Below are 27,320 nucleotides of genomic sequence, written 5' to 3' on the forward strand. Positions count from 1 at the left end.
GGCTTTGCAGGGACATGGATACCTCCAAGTCCAACAGCATTTAGTCAAGGATTAGACTCTGGTGAAATGTTAGTGTATTTTCTTGATTTCTTTGTTCTCCATGAGTCCTACATAGCCACAAAATGCAGAGCTTTGGGGGTGTGCTTGGTCTGAGGAAAATTCCCTATCCTTTCCCCCACTTATTTCTAACTTACAGAGAAATAAAATTGAAGTAAAAATAATGACAGCTACCATTTATTGTGTGTTTATAATATGCCCTTCATGAGGGTTTTTTTTCTACATGCCTTCATATTTCAGAGTGAGAAGGACCCAAGACTAAGGGAATGAGTTCTTGAGGTCTGTAGCATATGAGTTATGTCTGAGTGTTTTAACCAGTGTATTATCCATCATAGTCTATGAAATTATAAATCTTGCTTCAAGAACAAATGGCACTGAGTTATAGAGTTTATTAAAACTCTGTATGAGAAATGACCAGAAGTCTTTTTGTAAAGGAGAGTTTGGTAAATGAGATCTTATTATTTAATGTTTTAGAGACGGCAACTGTACACAGAATATGCTTAAAGAACAAGTGTAGCATAAATTCTTTTAATATTTTACTTGGTGTTTGTAAAAATTTGCAAATATTTGTGAGGTGCAATGTGATGTTTTGATTTGTGGGTATATGGGTATGGATGGAGGTTAATTAATAATTTTGATCATTTACTTTGGTGAACACGTTCCATTCCCATCTTCTATTTTGAGATATAAAAGTATTGTTGCTAAGCATGCTTGCCCTTCTTGTGGCACAGATCACCAGAATTTACCCTTCCTGTCAATAACATGGTGTCATCGACTAACTCCATCCTAGTCCCTCCTCACTACTTTCCCCTGTCTCCTCCTCCTTTGGGCGCATGCACCCTGGTGGGATTGCTGGATGTGTGGTAATTTCACTGTTTCTAGGACCTCCTGTTGTGTTCCCCATAATAGCCTCGCTAATTGACATCCCTGTTAACTGTGAATAAGGGTCCCTCCTTCTCACATCCTTGTGGGTGTGGTTACTTGTTGGTTTTATAATAGCTGCCCCCCCCCCATGAGTTCTGATTTGTGCCATTTTGATGATTGGTAATAGTGATCATTTTTATATGCCTATTGGCTATGTGTATGTCTCCTTCTAAGAAATATTTTCCAAATCTTTAGCACATCTTAATTGAGTTATTTTCACTAAGTAAATTATTAGGCTGCTATTTAGCAAAAGCCCAATCCATGCTTATAAGCTTGATATTGGTAGGTTGAAGTAGTATAACAAAAAAAAATAAATAAAATTAATAAAAGCAATTGTCACCAGGATTTCACTTATACAGGAGATTTTGGGTCAATTCTAGGTATGTTAGAATAAATCTAAAGAAACAGATTTTTTTAAAAAAAGCAACAGGGTGAATATTCCAATCAGCTCTGTCAATCCCAGAATGGTAATGACCAGCTCAACTCTGATCGGATGGTTTCCACCATGTTGAGATGGCTTCATTACCTCTTAACTTTTGTTCCTTCATTATTTGATGTGTTTATTGTCCATGGGATACTCCAATCACTTTGTCCCATCATCCTCATAAAATCAAAAGTATCTGTACTCATTTCTCAGTATCCTGGAGGCATTGGCTTCAAGATCCACAGTAGCTACCAAAATTCATGGGTTATCAAGTCTCTTATAGGAAAAGGTTAGCTGAAGCGATGGCTAGGTAGGTAATAGCACGTGCTATTAAACAATCAAACACCCAGGACCCATGCAAAGCAAAAACAACACAATAACTGCAAACTCTGTGTGTGGCTGTGAATGCCTATAACATCAGTTTTAGGAGTGGACACAGTTGGATTCCAGGAGCAGGCAAGCTTCAAGTTCAGTGAGAGACCTCATATCAAGGAAATTAATCAAGGATCAATACAGCAGGATGCCCAACATCCTCCTCTCTAAGTCCAAGGATGCTCACGCACACACACACACACACACTGATAAATATATAAATGAAAAATTTTAAAGGAAAATGTGAAGCATTTTCTTATGGCCCACACACATCCTTCTGAATACTTTAACTCATCTTTATATGACTTATTTTCCTAAAATAATGTAAGTACTGTATGAAGAGTTGTTATACTATATCAATGATAAGAGAATCCTCTGTCTACATGTCTGACAGACTGAAAAACACAGGCATGTAACACCATTTCCACTCTAACTTGGCAATTGGAACTATATAGCTGGTGGATGGTTGAATTGTGACTATGTATGCAGTGTCCATGCATATAGAGAATACTGTATACTGTAGAGCCTAGGTCTGTGTGCACCTCTGGGAAATAGCACCAGTAACATCAAAAGACCAGTACCATGTCTAAAACAGTTTTCTTTCTTTTTTATTTTATTTAAGATTTTTTATTGGATATTTTATTTATTTACATTTTAAATGTTATCCCCTTTTCTGGTTTCCCCTCTAGAAACCCCCTATCCCATCCTCCTTCCCCTTGCTTCTATGATGGTGTGCCCCCACCAACCTGCCTACCCACTTCTACCTCCCCACCTTGACATTCCCCTACATTGGGGCATGGAGCCTTCCAAGGACCAAGGGCCTCTCCTCTCATTGGTGTCCAATAACGATATCCTCTGCTACAGATGCAGCTGGAGCCATGGGTCCCTCCATGTATTCTCTTTGGGTTGGTGGCTTAGTTCCTGGGAACTCTGGGGGCGGGGGTCTGGTTGGTTGATATTGTTGTTCTTCCTATGGGTTGCAAATCCCTTCAGCTCCTTCAGTCCTTTCTCTAACTCCTCCATTGGAGACCTCATGCTCAGTCCAATGGTTGGCTGCAAGCATCCACCTCTGTATTTGCCAGGCTCTGAAGAGCCTCTCAGGAGACAGCTATATCAGGCTCCTGTCAGCAAGCACTTCTTGGCATCCACAATGTGTCTGAGTTTGATATCTGTACATGGGATGGAGCCCCAGGTGGGGTAGTCTCTGGATGGCCTTTCCTTCAGTCTCTGCTCCACACTTTGTCTCCAAATTTCCTCCCATGAGTATTTTGTTCCTCCTTCTAAGAAGAACCAAAGCACTCACACTTTGATCTTCCTTCTCCTTGAGCGTCACGTGATCTGGAATAACAAAAAACCCAGGATAGCAAAAACTATTCTCAACAATAAAAGAACTGCTGGGGGAATCACCATCCCTTGACCTCAAGCTGTACTACAGAGCAGTTGTGATAAAAACTGCATGGTATTGGAACAGACACAGGCAGGTAGGTAAACGGAATAGAACTGAAGACCCAGAAATGAATCCACACACCTATGCTCCCTTGATCTTTGACAAAGGAGCTAAAACCATCTAGTGGAAAAAAAGATAGCATTTTCAAGAAATAGTGTTCCTTCAACTGGTGGTCAGCATATAGAAGAATGCAAATTGATCCATTCTTATCTCCTTGCACAAAGCTCCAGTCCAAGTAGATCAAGGACCTCCACATGAATCCTGATACACTGAAACTAATAGAAGTGAAAGTGGGGAAGAGCCTCGAACACATGGGCACAGGGGAAAATTTCCTAAACAGAATACCAATGGTTTGTGCTCTCAGATCAAGAATCGACAAATGGGACCTCATAAAATTGCAAAGCTTTTATAAGGCAAAAGACACTGTCAATAGGACAAAATGGCAACCAATAGTTTTGGAAAAGATCTTTACCAACCCTACATCTGATAGAAGGCCAATATCGAATATATACAAAGAACTCAAGAAGTTAGACTCCAGAGAACCAAATAACCCTATTAAAAATGAGGTACAGAGCTAAACAAAGGATTCTCAACTGAGGAATACCAAATGGCTGAAAAGCACCTAAAGAAATGTTCACCATCCTTAGTCATAGGAAATGCAAATCAAAACAACCCTGAGATTCCACCTCACACCAGTCAGAATGGCTAATACCAAAAACGCAGGTGACAGCAGATGCTGGTGAGGATGTGGAGAAAGGTTGGTGGGATTGCAAGCTGTTACAACCACTCTGGAAATCAGTTCGGCAGTTCCTCAGAAAATTGGACATAGTATTACCTGAGGACACAAGTATACCACTCCAGGGCATATACCCAAAAGGTGCTCCAACATATAACAAGGACACACACTCCACTATGTTCATAGCAACCTTATTTATAGTAGCCAGAAGCTGGAAAGAACCCAGATGTCCTTCAACAGAGGAATGAATACATAAAATGTGGTACATTTACACAATGGTATACGACTCAGCTATTAAAAACAATGAATTCATAAAATTCTTAGGCAAATGGATGGAACTAGAAAATATCATCCTGAGTGAGGTAAAAGTCACAAAAGAACACATATGGTATGTACTCATTGTTAAGAGGATGTTAGCCGAAAATAGTCTTCTAAAAGGTGCTTCTTCCTGACCTCCTAACCTCCTGTGGTTGTTGCTCAGAACTAAAACAATTAATTCCCTGAGGCTGCCAAGAAGTGGCTGCTGCCTCTGGATCAGGAGACCAGAGCCACTTCTGTGACAGTATGTAGGAAATAAGTGCCATGGTTGCTTAACAAAGGTCACCTGTCCTCAGGGAGCTTATCTCCACAGTGGGAGAGCACATTCCTGAAAGTCCAGTGATATCTGGGCTGCTGGCTACCTGAGGGGAGTGAATCAGTCTGTGGCCAGCCGGCAGGATTCTGGAGCCATTCTGAAGAGCTCTCTGATTCTGTAAGATAAACAGAATCAGAGTCCTGGGAGTCACAATGGGAGTGGCACAGGAGGGTTGTGATCAGTGCATAGGCGCAGAGAGCAGAACAGACAGCCGTGTCCATTCATGCTATCTGACCACACCCCAGTTTCCTCATCTACGAGGCTGAAAGGGTTTGAGTCCCTTTACCACTATGCTGCCATGAGAATCAAGCGGGAAGTATACCTAAAGAGCTTACAACAGTGCCTAGAACACAGCAATGTGCTGAATGTGAGGGTTCCCGCAGTCCAGCACAGGGTGTTAATTCCTCATGATCTGTGAAGTCAAGTATTATATGTACAACTGCATTTTACAGGGGACCAAAAAAAAAAAAAAACCAGAAAGAAAGAAAGAAAGAAAGAAAGAAAGAAAGAAAGAAAGAAAGAAAGAAAGAAAGAAAGAAAGAAAGAAAGAAAATGGATTTGGAAGGAACTCCCACGGTCACACAATAATGGGTGGAAGGCAATCAATTTAAATCTGATGGGCTCTGGAAGTAAGATCTGTCATGGAGGTAACACCAAGCAACAGCATTCTTAGGAAGATGGACTGACCTGTGTGATTGACATCTATGTGCCTCTGCTGACGACTCCCATCCCCAAGGGTGAGAATGTGTCTGTTTAGCTCATCAGTGCCCCCCACCCCCGCAATATCCAGTACAATACACACCAGGTATGCAAAGAGCAAGTAAGTGAGCTACCAAAGGGATGCTCATTTGACCTAAGTTCTGTCAGTCACACAGGGCATATGAGTGCCTTGATTACCAGGAAGAATGAGGGAAACTGATAGCTGAAGCTAGGCTAACCTGGAATCTGACCGTTAGGCTTTTGATCCCCCCACCCATCTTGAGCTGAATTCTTGAGGAATAGGAGCCAATTTAACGCAGGGGATTCTGAGAGAAAGAGGAGCACTAGGCCCTGTTAGATTGTTCTGTTATTTTCTCTTGAGCTGAGGCAGGAGAATGTGAATTTTGAGAAGCCTAAACTACTCCCTTCTTGTACCTGAATCTTGTTGCTATCACTCTAATGGGTCACCCTGTCACACACGAGGTCGTGGAGCTATAACAACTCCCACTGGGCACTGCCTTCTAGATTGTCCTTGTCCTTTGCTCCTCTGGTCTGTGCCAGAACAGTCTGGTCAGTGTCATGTTGTTTCAGACAGTGTCTTGTAGCCTAAGATGCAGTATTTGCTGAGTCAGCCAGTTCTCTCTGCACCGTGCTATGCAACAAACACAGTCCTAGCATGCCATTCTTGGCTCTGTATGTTTCATCGCATGGCAACTGTCATGGACGCCACTACCCTGCACACAGATGTCTGCTGAAATGGCCTCCCTGCTGTCAACCTGCTATTCCAACTTGAGGAATTCTGGCAGCTTTCACTCCTCTGCCCTTACTTCCCACAAACCACTGCAGTGGACAGGGCACAGCGAGACTTTTCCATTTCCAGATGAGGAAAACACAGAAAGATGCAGGCATGCTTGTCTGCCATGAAATTCTGGCATTTTTCTATCTGTCCTGGCTGAGGACCAACAGTGTCAGAGACACTGTGTCCTGCCCAAGCCACAGGTGGCTCAGGTTGCTCTGCAGCTCTACTCACAGTCCCCAAGGGGTCATTGCCCTTTGATCTCTATCACATGGCTTACCTTGACCCATCTCAAGTCTGCAGCATTGGTGTTTGTCCAATACTCTGTGTTGACCATTCCCTGGGGACTTTGGCCTGCCCTGGCTAGCCCTCCATCCACAAATGCTAGTAATCAGGAAGTCAGCACAGTGTAGAGTGGGAGGTACCCGACCCTCCAAGCTCAGTTTTTGTTCTAGTTGCCAGACTATGTCAGTATGTTTCCCCAGCCATTAGTGTGCATGAGAATCCCCTGCAGGACTTGCTGGAGTTTCTGACCTGCTAGGTCTGAATTTGGACAGTTTCCAAGTGGTGACTCTATTGCAGCTGCTCTGTTTTAAATAACTGCATAAGCAGCCAGCCTGGCAGGGAGGCCCCCACTGTCTGTGACCAAGAGTTGAAGCTGGTCACCCCAGAATTCAGAACACAAAGATCCGTTCTGGGCCACAGAAAGTCTACCAGCTGCCTGAAAAAGACTGCCACTCACAGAGTAATGCCTTCTGGAAGAATTTGCTTGTTCTCAAGGTAGAGCCCTCCTCCCTGTGTCTAGATAAAGCAGAGATAGCAGGAGCTTTGGAAGCAGTCCTTGTCACAACCCTGCATTCATGATGTGATGTTTTTGTAACCTCCTTGACCACAGAACAGACCACTCATGAGGTTGCTGGGAGCTTCAGTCACATGCATCCAACCTCCCTAATAGCCTGGGTGGAGAACAATTGCAGAAGGTTTAAGGAGCATCAGCAACAAGGCCTTGGGTGTCTTTCTTTCGATCCCTGCCCTCTGGCCATGAAAGCAAAGAGGATTTTCTGGCAGACAGGAGAGAGAGAGAGAGGGAGAGAGAGAGAGAGAGAGAGAGAGAGAGAGAGAGAGAGAGAGAGAGAGAGAGAGCAAATTACAAAGACACGAGTTTTCTCTATGTTTCTCTCTGCTCTAAAAGGTTCCATCAAAACCCTTGACAGCTACTTGGGAGCAGGACACAGGACACAGGGCAGCCATACTCCCCAGCTTGCTGGGAGATGATTGGGAACATGAGACAGATGGGGTTTTAGATAACTGTTCCAACTGCAGACATTTCATTATTTCTTTGTGTTGGGAGCACTCAAAATCCTGTGAGACAGTCCAGCAGGTAAAGGTGTCTGCCTGGAGCCCGAGGACTTGAGGTGGATCACCAGGACCCACAGGGAGGAAGGAGAGAACTGACTCCTACACTTTACCCTCTGACCTCCACACATACACTAGAGCTTCCCATCTCTATCACATTCACAAAATGCACAGTAAAAAATGTCAGTGGACAAGTGATTAAAGTCATCTCTATCTCTCCTTGTCTCTCCATCTTTCCCCCTCTGTCTGTCTCTGTCTGTCTCTCTGTCTCTCTGTCTCTGTCTGTCTCTCTGTCTCTTTGTCCCTGTCTCTGTCTCTGTCTCTCTCTCTCTTTCTCTCTCTCTCTCTCTCTCTCTCCACCCTTGGTTGGAACTCTGATCATCAGTCTTAGCCATGAACCTCCCTTACACATTCAGTCACATCTCTGGCTGCCGGTTGTTTTGAAATACTCAAGTTAATTATTGTCAACCACTGTTGCAACTGAGTTCTAGTGGGCTGGACCTTACCCTCCACTCAGGTGATCTCCTTGTGTCTATGCTCTTTCCTTCCTTCCAATACCCTTACCAAGTCTTACGCACCGCTGTCCCATTCTATTTTCTTGATGTTCATCTGTCAGATTCCACATGTAGCTGGGAACATTCTTGTCTTTATGTGCCTGACTTATTTCACAGAATCATTTCGTTTTTAACAAATGGACACCAGGGCTGGGTTTTGGAAGGCCCTTCTCTGAGGACAGTTTGTCCACTACATCAGTGGGCATGTTGCCTCTGAGAAAGCACTACTGACCAGGAACCCATGCCCAAGGCAGCAGTCCTATTCAATACATACAAATCCCCCAACTATGTTAGATGTCTTGCCCCAAGAGATGTCATTGTGTCACTTTTGAAGACCAAATGATGTTTAATACATGGCAACTGGAGCTCTAGGGCAGCTCCAAAAGTCAGAAGGGGGTCTCAAGCCCTTGATAGCATGGAAGGAGATCTTTGCTTTGAAAAATGAGAGCTGGCCCCATAGAGTAGTCTCAACTTTTCATTAGCACAGAGGGGAAGCTCTTCAATGTCCTTCTAGAAGGACCGCCTTCCCCACTTCCTTTTGCTTCTCTTTGCATCCTAAATAGAGCCTTTTGATAAGCTGTAAATAAGAAAATTGGATATTGAGGTTTCTCTATGCGAATATCTGAGCATTTTATTTTTTTAAAATGTAGATGTGTCTGAAATTAATGGCGTAAATATCATGAGCAACATTTATTTATGTATTTATGTATTTATGTATTTATTTATTTATTGGCAAGTGTAATTCTAGGCATGTGATGTATAAATAAAAAGAATGTTGAGCCTCCCTCCTCAGCCAAGAGTTAGGCAGACAAGAAACAGGAACAAGAAGTACTGGGACAAATGAAACAGGTAGCACAAGGTATGGGGTTTGGAAAGGCTGTGGTGTGCGTGTGTGTGTGTGTTTGTGTGTGTGTGTTTGTGTGTGTGTATTTGTGTGTGTGTGCATACATGTGTATGCTCATGCCTCTGTGTGTGTGTGTGTGTGTGTGTGTGTGTGTGTGTGTGTGTATGTGTATCTGTCTGTCTGGGACAGGCTGTTGCTGAATATCCCCGAGTCTCAGGTCTTTCTGGAGAAGAATTGCTGGTGAGTCTTTGTAAGTCAGAGATAAGGGTTAGGTGCCAGAACATAGAGCAGAAATGTTCCTGTGGTTTTGGCGAACACGAGAAGAGGGCGAAGGCTAAAGGTGGAATTACAGGCCAAAAATGTAAATTAAAACCAACTGACACCTGGTAGTCTGAATTTCTTTCCCTCTGTCTCTCTTGGAGCCTGGAGCTGTATAACGGCAGTGACTGTCTTCCTAGAACCTTATCCTGTGCTGGAGAGGGAAGACATGGTGGCCAATGTTTGTGTGTGTGTGTGTGTGTGTGTGTGTGTGTGTGTGTGTGTGTGTGTGTGTGTGTAGGGGAAGGATATCTTTGTACATTCAGTGTGGATTTCTTGTGGTTCTGGGGCTAGGACCCAGAGCCCTGTGACTGCTAGCCAAGAACCCTACCACTAGGTTAAACCTCAACCTGATCTGATGTTGACATACACAGTCACCAGCTCTCTGGCCCCACCCCTGCTGAGTGGGAAGTTAGCCATGAGGAGTGTTGTGAGGGGTGCATGTTCTCTGGCTGTCCAGAGAACACAGCTGCTTTCTCCTGAATTATCCACAGCTCACAGAGGCACACATGTCAACACCATTAACAGCAATGTGGAAGGTGACTTTACATGTGATATAGAGCCCACAGGGGCCATGGAAAGCAGGAGCTGTTCTGTCAAATTCCAATTACCATGATCATTAATGTCACCACAGGTGACAAACAGGGTCATGTAGCTCTACCCCTGCTGTGTCTAACTTGAAATATATGCTTAAAAAATTTCCCTCAGTGCCAGAAAATTCCATAGAGCTATTTGGTGGGTTACACACTGTTAGAAAAATGATCTTTAGTTCAATAGTGCAGGGAATTCTTTAGAGACATCTGGTAATGCTTGAAACAGGGACTGTGAGGGTTGCCCAAAAGAAGTTCAAACGGAGGTTGGACAGTGATGGAAATCCCTTCTTTACTGATCCCTGGTTTGGAGCTTAATTTTCATCCAGAGAGATACTCCTGAGATAGAGTTAGAATATCAGATTTTTTTTTCACGTCTTTTTTTTTTTCCTACCTCAGCTCCTAACATAGAGGCAATACCATCCTTTGATCCAGGCATAAGAATGTGTCTCTACCATCCTCCAGGGAATGCCACAATGAGCTTGTCTGAAATCCTGTGAGTGTTTCAGTCCTTGCTTCTTTCTTTGGGATAATTCCTGATCCACCACTCTGATCCCTGCAGGTAGGGTTGCCCAGTTGCCCTTGGCATGGCAAAGCAAGTACTTTATCCCTAAGATTGGTGTGTCCCTAGCCCAATCTGACCCTAAGGAATCTTAAAGAAAGATCACTCACTCGTGGACTTTCATGATGCTCCTTTAGCAGGGTCATAGGAAATCAAAAAAAAACAAGATGATATTGATAGACGAACATTGAGAGAATCAAGATGTGCGTGCGTGCGTGCGTGCGTGTGTGTGTGTGTGTGTGTGTGTGTGTGTGTGTGTGTGTGTGTGTGAGAGAGAGAGAGAGAGAGAGAGAGAGAGAGAGAGAGAGAGAGAGAGAGAGGTATCGAAGAAGATGCTTCCTCTTTTCCACTTTTGGTGTGAACAGTAAAATTCTACTAGTTCTGAATTTTTTATAATTTGGCCAGGAGACAATTTGTTATTTATCTTCCTATTCTTAATTGTCAAAATAACCTTTTAAACAAATTAAGTACACAAATACTACCAGGAGAGGTAAAATGACTAAAATACCTATCAGAAACAAGCAAACAAAACGAAACAAAAAACCAAGTGGAATCTTTGAAGTTCTTATCCACAAATGCTTTGTCTGAATTTCAACATGTCTCCATCAATTATTAAAGTACATGCATATGGATTCCTGTTCTTAATTGTATATATATGTAAAACTATTAAATGTGGGAGTGGCACGGGCAGTGGTGGTGCACATCTTTAATCCCAGCACTTGGGAGGCAGAGGCAGGTGGATTTCTGAGTTCGAGGACAGCCTGGTCTACAAAGTGAGTTCCAGGACAGCCAGGGCTATACAGAGAAACCCTGTCTCGAAAAACCAAAATAGATAGATAGATAAATAAATAAATAAATAAATAAATAAATAAATGTGGGAGTGGAGAGATGGCTCACTGATGTTTGCTACACAACCACAAGGACAGGGATTTGGATCTCAGTACTCACATAAGAAGTTGGACAACTGGCACACATCTTTATCCCCAGCTCAAGAGGGAGGGGACAGGAGGAATACTGGAGTTTGATGGCTTCCTAGCTGATCCTTGGGTTCAGAGAGAGAGGCCCTGGTTCAAAGGAAAGAATGGTAAGTGTTAGAAGAGGCCATTCAATGACTTCTTTTGCCTCTCTGCACAGATGTGCACACATGCATATACACACATGTATCTATACACACAAGTAAATACATAGATGAATCTTTAAAATCTGAATTAAATAAATCTTTAAAAAATAATACCTTTTGAGCTTTTAAACTTCCATTCCAAAATGGCATGTTCGTGAATCTGTGTTGTGCTTTTAATGATCCTGTCTTTTATTCTGATGGGTAAGTTGCTGATTTTTTAAAAAAATGTGTATGCACTTAATTTACCTCTATGGCCTCTCCAGACATGCAGATGGCCAGCATTTCTCTGCTTGGAATAATTTTCTCTTATTTTTGATTCAGTTACATTAAGTATAAATATTAATGAGGCTCAGTGGGATATCTCCACACATGTGGATAGCATGTCTGGTCCAATCCAGCCTTTAATAGTGGAAAGACAGGAAGTGAGGCATGTGGATTCTCTTTATGGTTCTGATCAGGTCTGTTGTAAAGCATTTCCTCAGGAGACTTGAACAATCGTCTACCCAACCCAGAGAGAATACAGAGGTCAGACTAAAGAAATGATCCCAGCCAGGTCTAGCCTAGTGAACTGGGGTCACACAAAGGAGCATGAGTGTGTCAAAGGCAGCTGCATTATCCCAAAGCCCACCCCAGCATGGTGAGAACTCACAAAACTAAACCAGGTGGCTCCCTGCCAAGACTCACAAGTCACTTGGCTGGAGAGTCTCCTCTCCCCAGCAATGGTACAGCCTGAATAACCCTGCGGGGGAGCCTAGTGCATCTTGTTTGAGGAAATTTCTGAGGCTTGTGAATCTTGTTTACTTCCCAAGCATATAGGGCCTCCACCCGGATAGAACATTTCAATTTAAAGGAAATGGCTAGCTATAAGGACTATCTCATGCATCTCCGACCTCTCATCTGTGAGGCAGACCATGGCAGATTGTGCTACACTTTGTATCTGGAGTGTTCTTATAGGGAACACATACTAAAGGTCTAGGCTGCAGCCAGTAGTGCTACTAGCATGAAGTAAAACCATTTGCAGGTTGGCCAGCTGGGAAAAAGTTATGTCAATTGATGTGTACCCTAGAAGAGGATATTGGAACTCTGTCTCTGCCCTTGTCTGTGCTTCCAGGCCACCACGAGATGAGAAGCTGCACTCTGGACACCGATCCTCACCACAGTCCTCCAAACAACAGAGCCAAGTAACCATGAGCCAAAATCAGTCTTGCAGATCTTTATGTCAGGTGCCTTGACATGTAGTAAAAAGCTGTGGACCACAGATTGGTCCATACGTTGTGAAAATTACTGCGGTCATAGAACTCTTTCACCAAACATACCCTTGTACATAGGGAACAGACAGAGGTGCGCTGGAGTTTTGGTGTTTCCGTTCTATTTGTTATTTTTCAAGTAGATGCTGGGAACTAGGTAAGGTGAGCCCTAGGACATTCTCCCAGAGAAATTCCACTGTTACACGGAACTGTTTAAACTCCACTAGAATAAATGAAGTCTTTCTTTCTAGTGATCCCTCTGGCAGGCTTTAAGCCAGGAGGAATTCTGCAGTGAGGAATGTTCAAAGAGTCAAGATATTGCTTCACAAGGCATTATTATAAATTCAGCTTTTTATATTTTGAATTTCTTTAAAATAAAATATACTCGTATAATTTTTTTTTTTCGTAAAAAACCTATTTGTTCTCCTAGCTCGATTGTGTTTACAATACACGACGTGGCTTTAATGCCTGCAGGGATGCACTCAGCTTGGCTGGAAGAAATTGCCATAATGAAGGTCCCTAACTCCAGCCTTGGGATGAGGGCTGGCAGGGATGGAGGAGCTGCAGAGCCTCCCTGAAGCATCCCTGTCTCCTTCAGAGCCTCAGTGCTGGGTGCTAGCCAAGCCATCTGGTCTCTTGTCCCAAAGGACATGGCTGGGGACAGCCTCAGGAATTCAGATTGCTTCTGAAACTGTAGCTACAAAAGCAAGCAGAGAAGAGCTGAGACCTTCGCGCAGTCTCTCAGCTGACTTCTCTCTGCTTATAATCATTGTCTGTTACTTTTGATTCACTTACATTAGTTGTGCATATTAACGAGGCTCACTGAGGTCTACATTCCACACATGCACTGATTCCATTCACCCTTCTCCAAAATCGATAATTTACTTTCAGGTCAACTTTTCTTTGTTTCTACATAGGATGTAGTATCTTTCTGTGTTTTTGGCTCATTTTCTTCAACATAATATCCTCCAATTCTATCCATTTTGCTATAAATGAGTTTTACTTTTCTTCATGTCTTAGTAGCATTCTGTTATGAATGTACGTATGTGTGTGAGTGCATGTGCCAGTGTGTGCACATGCGTGTGTACTACATTCATTCATACTTCTGTTTTGAGCACAAGGCTGCTTTCACACATGAATAGCCTTGCTGTATAACTGGCTATGCTCATATCTCTTCTGTCATATCAATTTCACACCCTTTCCATATACACCAAAGACTAGGATAGCTGGATCCTATGGTTGTTCTAGTTTTAGATTTTAAGGAGTCTCCATGCTGCTCTCCATTGTGGCTGTACAAGTTCATGTTGTCACCAACAGTGGATGGAAGGCCTTACTTGCCCTCATTTTCATCATTATCTTAATTTTTAAAAAGTTTTGGTAGTAATGGGTCTAGTTGGGCTAAGAGGTGTCTTCTTGTAGTTCCAATCTACACCAAATGAGGGCAGCACAAAGCGCTTTAGCATGTGTCCCTTGGCTGTTTATATTTCTTTGGTTTGGTTTGGTTTGGTTTGGTTTGTGGAGACTGGGTTTCTGAGTAGCCTTGGCTGTCCTGGAACTTACTTTGTACACCAGACTGGCTTTAGACTCACAGCTATCCACCTGCCTCTGTCTCCTGAGTGCTGCTGGAATTGAAGGTGTGAGCCAACACTGTCTAGCAAGCTGCTTACGTCTTTTTTGAGAAGTATCTGTACTGATAATTTGTTCATCTTAAGATCGGATTGCCGCCCTTCCGCTCGACTCAAGACTCGAGCCCCGGGCTACCTTGCCAGCAGAGTCTTGCCCAACACCCGCAAGGGCCCACACGGGACTCCCCACGGGACCCTAAGACCTCTGGTGAGTGGAACACAGCGCCTGCCCCAATCCAATCGCGGGGAACTTGAGACTGCGGTACATAGGGAAGCAGGCTACCCGGGCTTGATCTGGGGCACAAACCCCTTTCGCTCCACTCGAGCCCCCGGCTACCTTGCCAGCTGAGTCGCCTGACACCCGCAAGGGCCCACACAGGATTCCACACGTGATCCTAAGACCTCTAGTGAGTGGAACACAACTTCTGCCAGGAGTCTGGTTCGAACACCAGATATCTGGGTACCTGCCTTGCAAGAAGAGAGCTTGCCTGCAGAGAATACTCTGCCCACTGAAACTAAGGAGAGTGCTACCCTCCAGGTCTGCTCATAGAGGCTAACAGAGTCACCTGAAGAACAAGCTCTTAACAGTGACAACTAAAACAGCTAGCTTCAGAGATTACCAGATGGCGAAAGGCAAACGTAAGAATCCTACTAACAGAAATCAAGACCACTCACCATCATCAGAACGCAGCACTCCCACCCCACCTAGTCCTGGGCACCCCAACACAACCGAAAATCTAGACCCAGATTTAAAAACATTTCTCATGATGATGATAGAGGACATCAAGAAGGACTTTCATAAGTCACTTAAAGAATTACAGGAGAGCACTGCTAAAGAGTTACAGGCCCTTAAAGAAAAGCAGGAAAACACAGCCAAACAGGTAGAAATCATTAAAGAAAAACAGGAAAACACATCCAAACAGGTGATGGACATGAACAAAACCATACTAGAACTAAAAGGGGAAGTAGACACAATAAAGAAAACCCAAAGCGAGGCAACGCTGGAGATAGAAACCCTAGGAAAGAGATCTGGAACCATAGATGCGAGCATCAGCAACAGAATACAAGAAATGGAAGAGAGAATCTCAGGTGCAGAAGATTCCATAGAGAACATCGACACAACAGTCAAAGAAAATACAAAATGCAAAAGGATCCTAACTCAAAACATCCAGGTAATCCAGGACACAATGAGAAGACCAAACCTACGGATAATAGGAATTGATGAGAATGAAGATTTTCAACTTAAAGGGCCAGCTAATATCTTCAACAAAATAATAGAAGAAAACTTCCCAAACATAAAAAAAGAGATGCCCATGATCATACAAGAAGCCTACAGAACTCCAAATAGACTGGACCAGAAAAGAAATTCCTCCCAACACATAATAATCAGAACAACAAATGCACTAAATAAAGATAGAATATTAAAAGCAGTAAGGGAGAAAGGTCAAGTAACATATAAAGGAAGGCCTATCAGAATTACACCAGACTTTTCACCAGAGACTATGAAAGCCAGAAGAGCCTGGACAGATGTTATACAGACACTAAGAGAACACAAATGCCAGCCCAGGCTACTATACCCGGCCAAACTCTCAATTACCATAGATGGAGAAACCAAAGTATTCCACGACAAAACCAAATTCACACAATATCTTTCCACGAATCCAGCCCTTCAAAGGATAATAACAGAAAAGAAGCAATACAAGGACGGAAATCACGCCCTAGAACAACCAAGAAAGTAATCATTCAACAAACCAAAAAGAAGACAGCCACAAGAACAGAATGCCAACTCTAACAACAAAAATAAAAGGGAGCAACAATTACTTTTCCTTAATATCTCTTAATATCAATGGACTCAATTCCCCAATAAAAAGACATAGACTAACAGACTGGCTACACAAACAGGACCCAACATTCTGCTGCTTACAGGAAACCCATCTCAGGGAAAAAGACAGACACTACCTCAGAGTGAAAGGCTGGAAAACAATTTTCCAAGCAAATGGACTGAAGAAACAAGCTGGAGTAGCCATTTTAATATCGGATAAAATCGACTTCCAACCCAAAGTTATCAAAAAAGACAAGGAGGGACACTTCATACTCATCAAAGGTAAAATCCTCCAAGAGGAACTCTCAATTCTGAATATCTACGCACCAAATGCAAGGGCAGCCACATTCATTAGAGACACTTTAGTAAAGCTCAAAGCATACATTGCACCTCACACAATAATAGTGGGAGACTTCAACACACCACTTTCTTCAAAGGACAGATCGTGGAAACAGAAACTAAACAGGGACACAGTGAAACTAACAGAAGTTATGAAACAAATGGACCTGACAGATATCTACAGAACATTTTATCCTAAAACAAAAGGATATACCTTCTTCTCAGCACCTCACGGGACCTTCTCCAAAATTGACCATATAATTGGTCACAAAACAGGCCTCAATAGATACAAAAATATTGAAATTGTCCCATGTATCCTATCAGACCACCATGGCTGATCTTCAATAACAACATAAATAATGGAAAGCCAACATTCACGTGGAAACTGAATAACACTCTTCTCAATGATACCTTGGTCAAGGAAGGAATAAAGAAAGAAATTAAAGACTTTTTAGAGTTTAATGAAAATGAAGCCACAACGTACCCAAACCTATGGGACACAATGAAAGCATTTCTAAGAGGGAAACTCATAGCTCTGAGTGCCTCCAAGAAGAAACGGGAGACAGCACATACTAGCAGCTTGACAACACATCTAAAAGCCCTAGAAAAAAAGGAAGCAAATTCACCCAAGAGGAGTAGACGGCAGGAAATAATCAAACTCAGGGGTGAAATCAACCAAGTGGAAACAAGAAGAACTATTCAAAGAATTAACCAAACGAGGAGTTGGTTCTTTGAGAAAATCAACAAGATAGATAAACCCTTAGCTAGACTCACTAAAGGGCACAGGGACAAAATCCTAATTAACAAAATCAGAAATGAAAAGGGAGACATAACAACAGATCCTGAAGAAATCCAAAACACCATCAGATCCTTCTACAAAAGGCTATACTCAACAAAACTGGAAAACCTGGACGAAATGGACAAATTTCTGGACAGATACCAGGTACCAAAGTTGAATCAGGATCAAGTTGACCATCTAAACAGTCCCATATCACCTAAAGAAATAGAAGCAGTTATTAATAGTCTCCCAACCAAAAAAAGCCCAGGACCAGATGGGTTTAGTGCAGAGTTCTATCAGACCTTCAAAGAAGATCTAATTCCAATTCTGCACAAACTATTTCACAAAATAGAAGTAGAAGGTACTCTACCCAACTCATTTTATGAAGCCACTACTACTCTGATACCTAAACCACAGAAAGATCCAACAAAGATAGAGAACTTCAGACCAATTTCTCTTATGAATATCGATGCAAAAATCCTCAATAAAATTCTCGCTAACCGAATCCAAGAACACATTAAAGCAATCATCCATCCTGACCAAGTAGGTTTTATTCCAGGGATGCAGGGATGGTTTAATATACGAAAATCCATCAATGTAATCCATTATATAAACAAACTCAAAGACAAAAACCACATGATCATCTCGTTAGATGCAGAAAAAGCATTTGACAAGATCCAACACCCATTTATGATAAAAGTTTTGGAAAGATCAGGAATTCAAGGCCCATACCTAAACATGATAAAAGCAATCTACAGCAAACCAGTAGCCAACATCAAAGTAAATGGAGAGAAGCTGGAAGCAATCCCACTCAAATCAGGGACTAGACAAGGCTGCCCACTTTCTCCCTACCTTTTCAACATAGTACTTGAAGTATTAGCCAGAGCAATTCGACAACAAAAGGAGATCAAGGGGATACAAATTGGAAAAGAGGAAGTCAAAATATCACTTTTTGCAGATGATATGATAGTATATATAAGTGACCCTAAAAATTCTACCAGAGAACTCCTAAACCTGATAAACAGCTTCGGTGAAGTAGCTGGATATAAAATAAACTCAAACAAGTCAATGGCCTTTCTCTATACAAAGAATAAACAGGCTGAGAAAGAAATTAGGGAAACAACACCCTTCTCAATAGTCACAAATAATATAAAATATCTTGGCGTGACTCTAACTAAGGAAGTGAAAGATCTGTATGATAAAAACTTCAAATCTCTGAAGAAAGAAATTAAGGAAGATCTCAGAAGATGGAAAGATCTCCCATGCTCATGGATTGGCAGGATCAACATTGTAAAAATGGCTATCTTGCCAAAAGCAATCTACAGATTCAATGCAATCCCCATCAAAACTCCAACTCAATTCTTCAACGAACTGGAAGGAGCAATTTGCAAATTTGTCTGGAATAACAAAAAACCTAGGATAGCAAAAAGTCTTCTCAAGGATAAAAGAACTTCTGGCGGAATCACCATGCCAGACCTAAAGCTTTACTACAGAGCAATTGTGATAAAAACTGCATGGTACTGGTATAGAGACAGACAAGTAGACCAATGGAATAGAATTGAAGACCCAGAAATGAACCCACACACCTATGGTCACTTGATCTTCGACAAGGGAGCTAAAACCATCCAGTGGAAGAAAGACAGCATTTTCAACAATTGGTGCTGGCACAACTGGTTGTTATCGTGTAGAAGAATGTGAATCGATCCATACTTATCTCCTTGTACTAAGGTCAAATCTAAGTGGATCAAGGAACTTCACATAAAACCAGAGACACTGAAACTTATAGAGGAGAAAGTGGGGAAAAGCCTTGAAGATATGGGCACAGGGGAAAAATTCCTGAACAGAACAGCAATGGCTTGTGCTGTAAGATCGAGAATTGACAAATGGGACCTAATGAAACTCCAAAGTTTCTGCAAGGCAAAAGACACCGTCAATAAGACAAAAAGACCACCAACAGATTGGGAAAGGATCTTTACCTATCCTAAATCAGATAGGGGACTAATATCCAACATATATAAAGAACTCAAGAAGGTGGACTTCAGAAAATCAAATAACCCCATTAAAAAATGGGGCTCAGAACTGAACAAAGAATTCTCACCTGAGGAATACCGAATGGCAGAGAAGCACTTGAAAAAATGTTCAACATCTTTAATCATCAGGGAAATGCAAATCAAAACAACCCTGAGATTCCACCTCACACCAGTCAGAATGGCTAAGATCAAAAATTCAGGTGACAGCAGATGCTGGCGTGGATGTGGAGAAAGAGGAACACTCCTCCATTGTTGGTGGGAGTGCAGGCTTGTACAACCACTCTGGAAATCAGTCTGGCGGTTCCTCAGAAAACTGGACATAGTACTACCGGAGGATCCAGCAATACCTCTCCTGGGCATATATCCAGAAGATGCCCCAACAGGTAAGAAGGACACATGCTCCACTATGTTCATAGCAGCCTTATTTATAATAACCAGAAGCTGGAAAGAACCTAGATGCCCCTCAACAGAGGAATGGATACAGAAAATGTGGTACATCTACACAATGGAGTACTACTCAGCTATTAAAAAGAATGAATTTATGAAATTCCTAGCCAAATGGATGGACCTGGAGGGCATCATCCTGAGTGAGGTAACACATTCACAAAGAAACTCACACAATATGTATTCACTGATAAGTGGATATTAGCCCCAAACCTAGGATACCCAAGATATAAGATATAATTTGCTAAACACATGAAACTCAAGAAGAATGAAGACTGAAGTGTGGACACTATGCCCCTCCTTAGATTTGGGAACAAAACACCCATGGAAGGAGTTACAGAGACAAAGTTTGGAGCTGAGATGAAAGGATGGACCATGTAGAGACTGCCATATCCAGGGATCCACCCCATAATCAGCATCCAAACGCTGACACCATTGCATACACTAGCAAGATTTTATTGAAAGGACCCAGATGTAGCTGTCTCTTGTGAGACTATGTCGGGGCCTAGCAAACACAGAAGTGGATGCTCACAGTCAGCTAATGGATGGATCATAGGGCTCCCAATGGAGGAGCTAGAGAAAGTAGCCAAGGAGCTAAAGGGATCTGCAACCCTATAGGTGGAACAACATTATGAACTAACCAGTACCCCGGAGCTCTTGACTCTAGCTGCATATATATCAAAAGATGGCCTAGTCGGCCATCACTGGAAAGAGAGGCCCATTGGACTTGCAAACTTTATATGCCCCAGTACAGGGGAACACCAGGGCCAAAAAGGGGGAGTGGGTGGGCAGGGGAGTGGGGGTGGGTGGATATGGGGGACTTTTGGTATAGCATTGGAAATGTAAATGAGTTAAATACCTAATAAAAAATGGAAAAAAAAAAAAAGATCGGATTGCCTGGAAGCTTTTTATTTGTATTTTTGAGGTATATATTTTGTATACTAATCCTTTAACAGATGAGTATTTAGTAAATATTTTCTCTCATTCTGTAGTTGTCTGTTTTGTTCATTACTTCTTTCACTATGCAGCTTGTAGCTTGACATAATCACATTTGTCAAGATTTTGTGTTCTGTCCTTTGGAGTCACCCAAGATTCACTGTCTATGCCATTATCTTGAAGCATTTCTAAATTGTCTTACAGAGTTTCAGGCCTATGCTTTATGTCAAGTTGATTGTTGGATGCATGATAAATAGAGATTCCATTTTGGTTTTCTGCTGTGACTGCCCAGAGATCCATTTGGTCTTCAAGTCAGGATGAGGTACAAAGGGCATTGGGACTATAAGCATGGAAGTGAAGGTCTGGGATGAAGAATGGTGTCAAAGGTTATGGCTTAGCACTGGAAATAGTAGGCAATAAAAAGTCATTAGAATCCTTTGCTCTCCCAACCACCCTTCAAAGCTAGAGTTGGTGTTTTCAAGTTAGGGAAATGCAAATATGCTTAGTAGCACATGTGGTATACAGTCAGAGCTTAATAAACAGCTGCTTCTCTTTCAGCAAACAGCCCTTGTTGTTGGACTCAAGGAAAGGAGATGACTCCAGGATTTCACAGCCCAAGCCCAGTTCTCTTCTTTGCCCCACCCACACCAACTCCACAGCCCACCGTGTAGCTATTTGGTATGAATGCCCCAGATCTCACACTGGAAGGTCCCCTAGTCCAGAGAGCAGATGTCTACACTATGAGCAGGAGAGGGGAGCATCCAAGCATCTCTGATGTGAAATTCCTCCACCAACAAGTCAGGGCACAGATAGTAGGGCTCTTGCAGGTTCCCAACACACAAATACCTGGGAAGGCAGGTGAGTGCTGAGCCCTGTGGGTCAGAGAATGTTTGGGCAGAAAGTATGGGAAGGGAATGCTCCCTGCTTATGAGAGACTTGTGAGAGACGACCATACATAAATAAGGCCTTCAGGACTCAGCCCAGGCTTAGGCGAGCTCTTCTACAGGGTGGGAACACAGTCCAAACTAAGCTGAGTGACTCTCAGAGGTCGTAAAAGCACATCCAGGTATCAAATCCTGATGATCACCCCTGGGAAGAGAGCATAAAAATGGAAGAAGTCTCTACCTCATAGATGTAACCAAACAGCCACCAAGAGCCTCTAGGGGACAGAAGTGCAACCGAAGCCTCCCACCCCCCAAAAACATGGGAGCTCCCCTCAGTTTAACAGTAATGTATTGGAGTGTTCCAGGGACGCCTGCAAGCTTATGTTTCTCAGGAATGTCCCAACAGCAATCTAATGCCACCTACTCCCACCTCCAATTTAATCTTCTCCAACATGGAAGCCAGCCAATGGGAAGTTAGGCTTTTTAGAGCCAAGAGCTGAATCTGAAACATGCTCTTACTATGTCTATCCCAACTGGCTTCCAACTGTCCATTCTCCCTGTTGTTGGATCCCAAGGATGCACCACCACACCAGGCTCTTATTGTTTTTAATAGACTCTATACTGAACATATATGGACTCTCCCATTCTGAAAGCCACCTCCATTCTGTAGTAGATAGTGTAAATGGGATAGAAACAGTTTAAAGTCTGAGGGAGGCCACTGACAGGCTCTATGCAGACTGTTATTTTACAACTTGAGTGTGAGACTTGGGATCTTGGGCATACTGTGGCAGGGTTGAATGGCTCAAAGGCTCCCAGGCTGGGGAATCTGTGCATTTCTTTCTGGTCTGACTTCAGTCCCACTTCTCCTTAGCACCTCCCTGCAGCAGAGATGAGGAAAGTAGCCATGTTGAGGGCCGTGTGCCTGCATACATGTGAGTGACAGAGGCTCTATCAGGCAGCCAACTTTGGTCTCAGGACCTTCCTCAGCCCCTCCTTCTCTCCTCATCCCAGGAGTTGCGGTCCAGGCCAAATTTACCACTGCTAGTGTTAGTCCTACTACCTCAGCTCTGTGCTCTCTGAGTGGAGGAGAGGCATTCTCACAGGACACTGTCAGTCTCTTTTGCTTCTGGCCTTCACTACAGCCACTTAGCTTGTGAGTGGAGCCACCCAGCAGGGCATGCACAGCTAGAAGCATCCACACAAGTCTGCACTCCTCCAAAGCCCTTCAGGCTGGACAATGCTGGCTTTATTCTGGCAAATATAGTCCACACCAACCCACTATATATTGTAAGCAGCTAGCAGGATTTAGAAGGTTCTCAATGCACAGAGCACCCCCTGTATATGTCTAGTTATCATGTGCCAGTAATAAACCTAGTAAGGAGACCGCTGCCTCGTGCTGTGGACTGTTTCAAGTCTGTTTCCCATCAGCTGCAGCAGAAGCTACCTGAGGGCGGAGCTAGGGGAGGGCTTGGGCTGTGTATAATCCCTGGGGGTCAGAGTCTCCTCCTCCCTTGTCCAGAGCCCAGCTTTAAGTCTTCTCCTTCCTGGAATCATATCTGAAAATGGCTGTCCACAAACATATTTAATCACAGGAACAGTAGAAGAAATTAGTGATAGAATTTCATGTGGAATGATGAGTCCTTACGATGTGTTTTGCAAAGCCAAGGGTATGTTTTGTAGAACACGGTATGGTGCGGTGGAAGGGGGTTCCTCAGTGGGCCCATGTTGAGGCATCACTCCTCCCCATCACCCTCACCCCCCGAGGTTCCAGCCATACAGCATGCCTAGTATAGAATAGAGTTTATTTGGGAGCATGGGAAGGTGAGTTAAGGAGGGTGTAGAGGCAGAGAAAGAGAGGGGACAGAGAAGGACAAAGAGGGGATGGGAAGAGAAGAGAAGAGGCAGTCATTTTGCAATATGGAGAAACAAGCAGGAACATCAAAGTCCTGCTCAGAAAGGATGGCGATGGTAAGGGTGGCACTTCTAAGTCTGTGCACCAAACTGGATGTGACGTGAAATAATTATTAAATACCTTTACTACTTAAGTAAATACTAGTTATTTGTTCCTTGCAGGCAGACGTTTTATCCACCACAGCACTGATTTCATTTGGAGAATATTCCTTATGGTCTCTGTAATAGATTTGACTTCTACTGTGTGTCTCCAGCTTTCTAGGGATTCAACCCAGCTAATCCATCTTTTATCAGACCCTCATTTGCTTTTCAACCACCTGCTACCTTTACACAGCCTGCTGGCTTTCCTTCAGATGACACCCCCTGGTTTGTAGGCTTGGTTTATTTTCTTGGTTTTGATCCCTCCTCATCTTGTATTGTTTAAGGAAAACCCTGCAAGGCACTTATAAACTGAGAGAACTGGGTAGATAAGGTACGACTGCACAGATATTTCTGCTCCTAAGTTGGGTTCTATTTTCCATGGCAGAGTTTTGGCTAGCATTTTTCTTTAACATCTGTGCATTTTGTGGTACTTCCTGAACCTCATGAAGATGAACTTTGTCAGGAATAAAATCCAAAGAACAGAAGGGTGACAGGATGACAGAGCGGAAGCCCTTGGAGCTTAGCCATGGAGGAAGCACAGTCCCCGCTGATGTGCCAGGAATCACCTTCGGCCTGCCCAGTGGAAAATTTGTCTCCACCACTCCAGAGTCTAACTTTTGTTCTGAAGTTGTTGAGAGTACTTAAAATTTATGGAAGATCTTTGAACCACTGCTTGGGGGGGTGGCATTTAAAGATTTTAAAATAAATGAGCTGTTGTTGGGAAGATGGCTTGCTCTGTAAAATGCTGCCTGTGTGAGCGAAAGGACCTGAGTCCAGTTCCCAGATCCCACATTAAAATATGGATGGTTAAAATGGTGGTGTAAGCCTATCTTAGCACTGGGGAGGCAGATACCAGAGGATCGCTGCGGCTTCATGGCCAGCTAGCTGAGCTGAATCCAGGAGCTGTTTGTTCAGTGAAAGCCCCTGTCTCAAAAAATAAGTTGGAGAATGGTTGAGAAAAAAACGTGGTTAAAAAAATAAAATTGAAAAGAAAAGAAAAACAGTGGTTTTTGACCTCTACATGCGCATCACACATACACACACACACCATATGAACATACCACATTTACTCAAATACACATACACCACATATCACACACACACATACCACTCACCATACATACCACTACACAAAAAATACAATAAACACATAGACCATACACTACACACACACACACAAAAGCCACCATCTATACACACACCACTTACACACACATACACATACACCACATACCATACCACACCACACACACACCATACCACACACACACACCACTCTCAATGAAACAGCTGTTAAATCTTATCATTTACATCATATTCATCTCCCTTATTTATACAATGACAAAATATATTTTTATCTTACTGCATCATTAAACTAAAATATCAGTCTCCAAGGAAGCACCATTATTTAGAGGAAACCAATTAGACAGCAAGCCCAAGACTATGACTTTGTCTCCTACCAATTAATGGCTGCACGCCCTCGGATGTCTTTCCCACCCCTGTCTGAAGGATGCTGAAGATGCTTTCTCAGCCTGCGAGTGCTTTGGTGAGCAATCAATACGATGCAAGTTTGAAAGGAACTGGCAACGCCCGTGCTCACATAAAGGCTACAATTACGCTGCGCTGCATCCACATGGTGCTTGGAAAAGCCTTTAGCTCACGCCACTTTCCAAAATGTAGCAGTTGTAGAAATGGTGTAGGATTTTAAATTCAACACAAAAGAAACACAGCCGTTATGACAAGTTAATTCAGGGCTTGTGGTTCTTATTTGGGAAGGGTGTGGCAGACAGACAGATCCTCACACCCTGAGCCTGTAAGGGAAGAGCTGTGTGGGTATATCCAACCAAACCCACCTGAGTAAGCACAGGTCCTTGCCCTTTCATGTTTATTCCCACATGGAGTTTACTTACCAAGGCATCGATAACAGAAGACTGTCATGGACGTGTCCCCTCCATGTGCCCTTTCACTTTCTTCTCCAGTAGTCAACTGAGGTCTGGAAGCCATAAGTGGAAATTTTCAGAAGTAAGCTCTAAGATTTACATAACTTTAATTACAGTACACACACATGAACACATATGCACACATTCATACACATGCATGCACATACACATGCACACACATATGTACACATGCATACACATATACATATGTACTCACACATGCACACACACACACACACATACTTGTCTGTATTCTTGTTGCTTCAATAAAACATCATGACCAAAAGCATGGGAGAAAAGGTTTTATTTTATCTCATACTTCCATGTTAGCCATCATTGAGGGAAGTCAGGGCAGGTACACGAGAAGGTACCTGGAGGCAGAAACTAAAGCAGAGACCAGGGAGAAGACGAATGTACTGGCTTGTTCCCCCAGGCTTTCTCAGCTTACTCTTTAATACAACACATGGCCGCCTGCCTGGGGCTGACACCAATGTAGTGGGCTCAGACAACCATATCAATCATTAATCAAGAAAATGTCAACTGATGAATGGATAATAAAAATGTCTTTCATATAAAAAAGAAAAAAGAAAAGAAAAAAGAAAATGTCACCCAGACATGCTCACAGGGCAATCTGATGGAGGAAACTACCTAATTGGGGTTCCTTCCACCCAGGTAACTCTAGTTTGTGTGAAAATGACAAAAGCTAGTCAGCATAGTATACATGTTCTGTTTTATTATTGCTGATGAATGTCTCTACAGTGCTTATTTTACATGTTAAACTTCATCAGAGGTGTTCTACATACATTGTATATGTAGAATTCAGTACTGTTCTCATTTTGGACATCAACTAGGGGTCTTCAAAATGTTTCCTGAGGTGAGGGACCTACATTGCTCCACATTCAAATGAGCCTTATTAATAATTCATTCAGAGCAAGCTTGCTTCATTATATGTCCCCTGTGTCTTTTCTACATAAACTTTCTGCAAGCTCAACTGTGCTCATCATTTAATCTGCAAATATTCAGCAAGAATTGCTGATATTCCCATCACAATATTATTGTCACAAACTGTGGTGGTTTGAATAAGAATGGTCCCTATAGACTCATATATGAATGCTTAGGGAGTAGCATTAGGCGGTGTGGCCTTGTTAGAGTAGGTGTGGTCTTGGTGAAGTAAGTATGGCCTTGTTGGAGTAGGAGTGATCTTGTTGGAGGAAGTGTGTCACTGAGGGTGGGCTTTGGGGCTTCAAATGATCAAGTCAGGCCCAGTGGCTCTCTCTCTGTCTGCCTCCTGGCAATCTAGATGCAGAACTCTCAGCTACCTCTCCAGCACCATGTCTGCCTGTGTGCCACCTTGCTTCCTGCTATAATGATAATGGACTAAACCTCCAAACTGTAAGGCAGATCCAATTAAATGCTTTCCTTTATGAGAGTTGCAATGGTCATGGTGTCTCTTCATTGCAATAGAAATCCTAACTAAGACACAAACATAATCAGTCAAATGCATCGTTTATTATCAAGTCATAGTCAAGTTTTCACTTTATCCACAAGACCCATCATTTGACTTCCTTTGTATTTGGTTCAACAAAGATGAAGGTTAAGTCTACACCTGCGGGTCATTGCTACATCCACTCCAGTAGTGACCCGCATGACAGGCCAAAAGCCTGGACTCCGTCCTGAGGCGAAACGTTCACAGAAACTTGTCTCCTGGAACTGTGGCAACCCGTATAAAGAATGCTCCAAACTTGTCCTTGCGAATACTTAAACATAGCATAATGCAAAATGCATTTAGT

The 27,320-nt window shown here is 42.9% G+C and overlaps 1 long non-coding RNA gene across 1 annotated transcript; it reads right to left on the bottom strand.

Annotated features, from left to right (window-relative positions):
* Positions 1-3,076: 3,076 nt before the first annotated feature.
* On the bottom strand, positions 3,077-25,701 carry Gm40908. Its single transcript, XR_873224.1, has 3 exons — positions 25,501-25,701; positions 11,262-11,377; positions 3,077-3,115 (listed from the first exon to the last, which is right to left on the bottom strand). It is a non-coding gene; the product is annotated as a predicted gene, 40908 (long non-coding RNA).
* Between the last annotated feature and the right edge of the window lie 1,619 nt (positions 25,702-27,320).

This window comes from Mus musculus, chromosome 13 (assembly GCF_000001635.26).
Source record: "Mus musculus strain C57BL/6J chromosome 13, GRCm38.p6 C57BL/6J".
Lineage (NCBI taxonomy): Eukaryota > Metazoa > Chordata > Mammalia > Rodentia > Muridae > Mus > Mus musculus.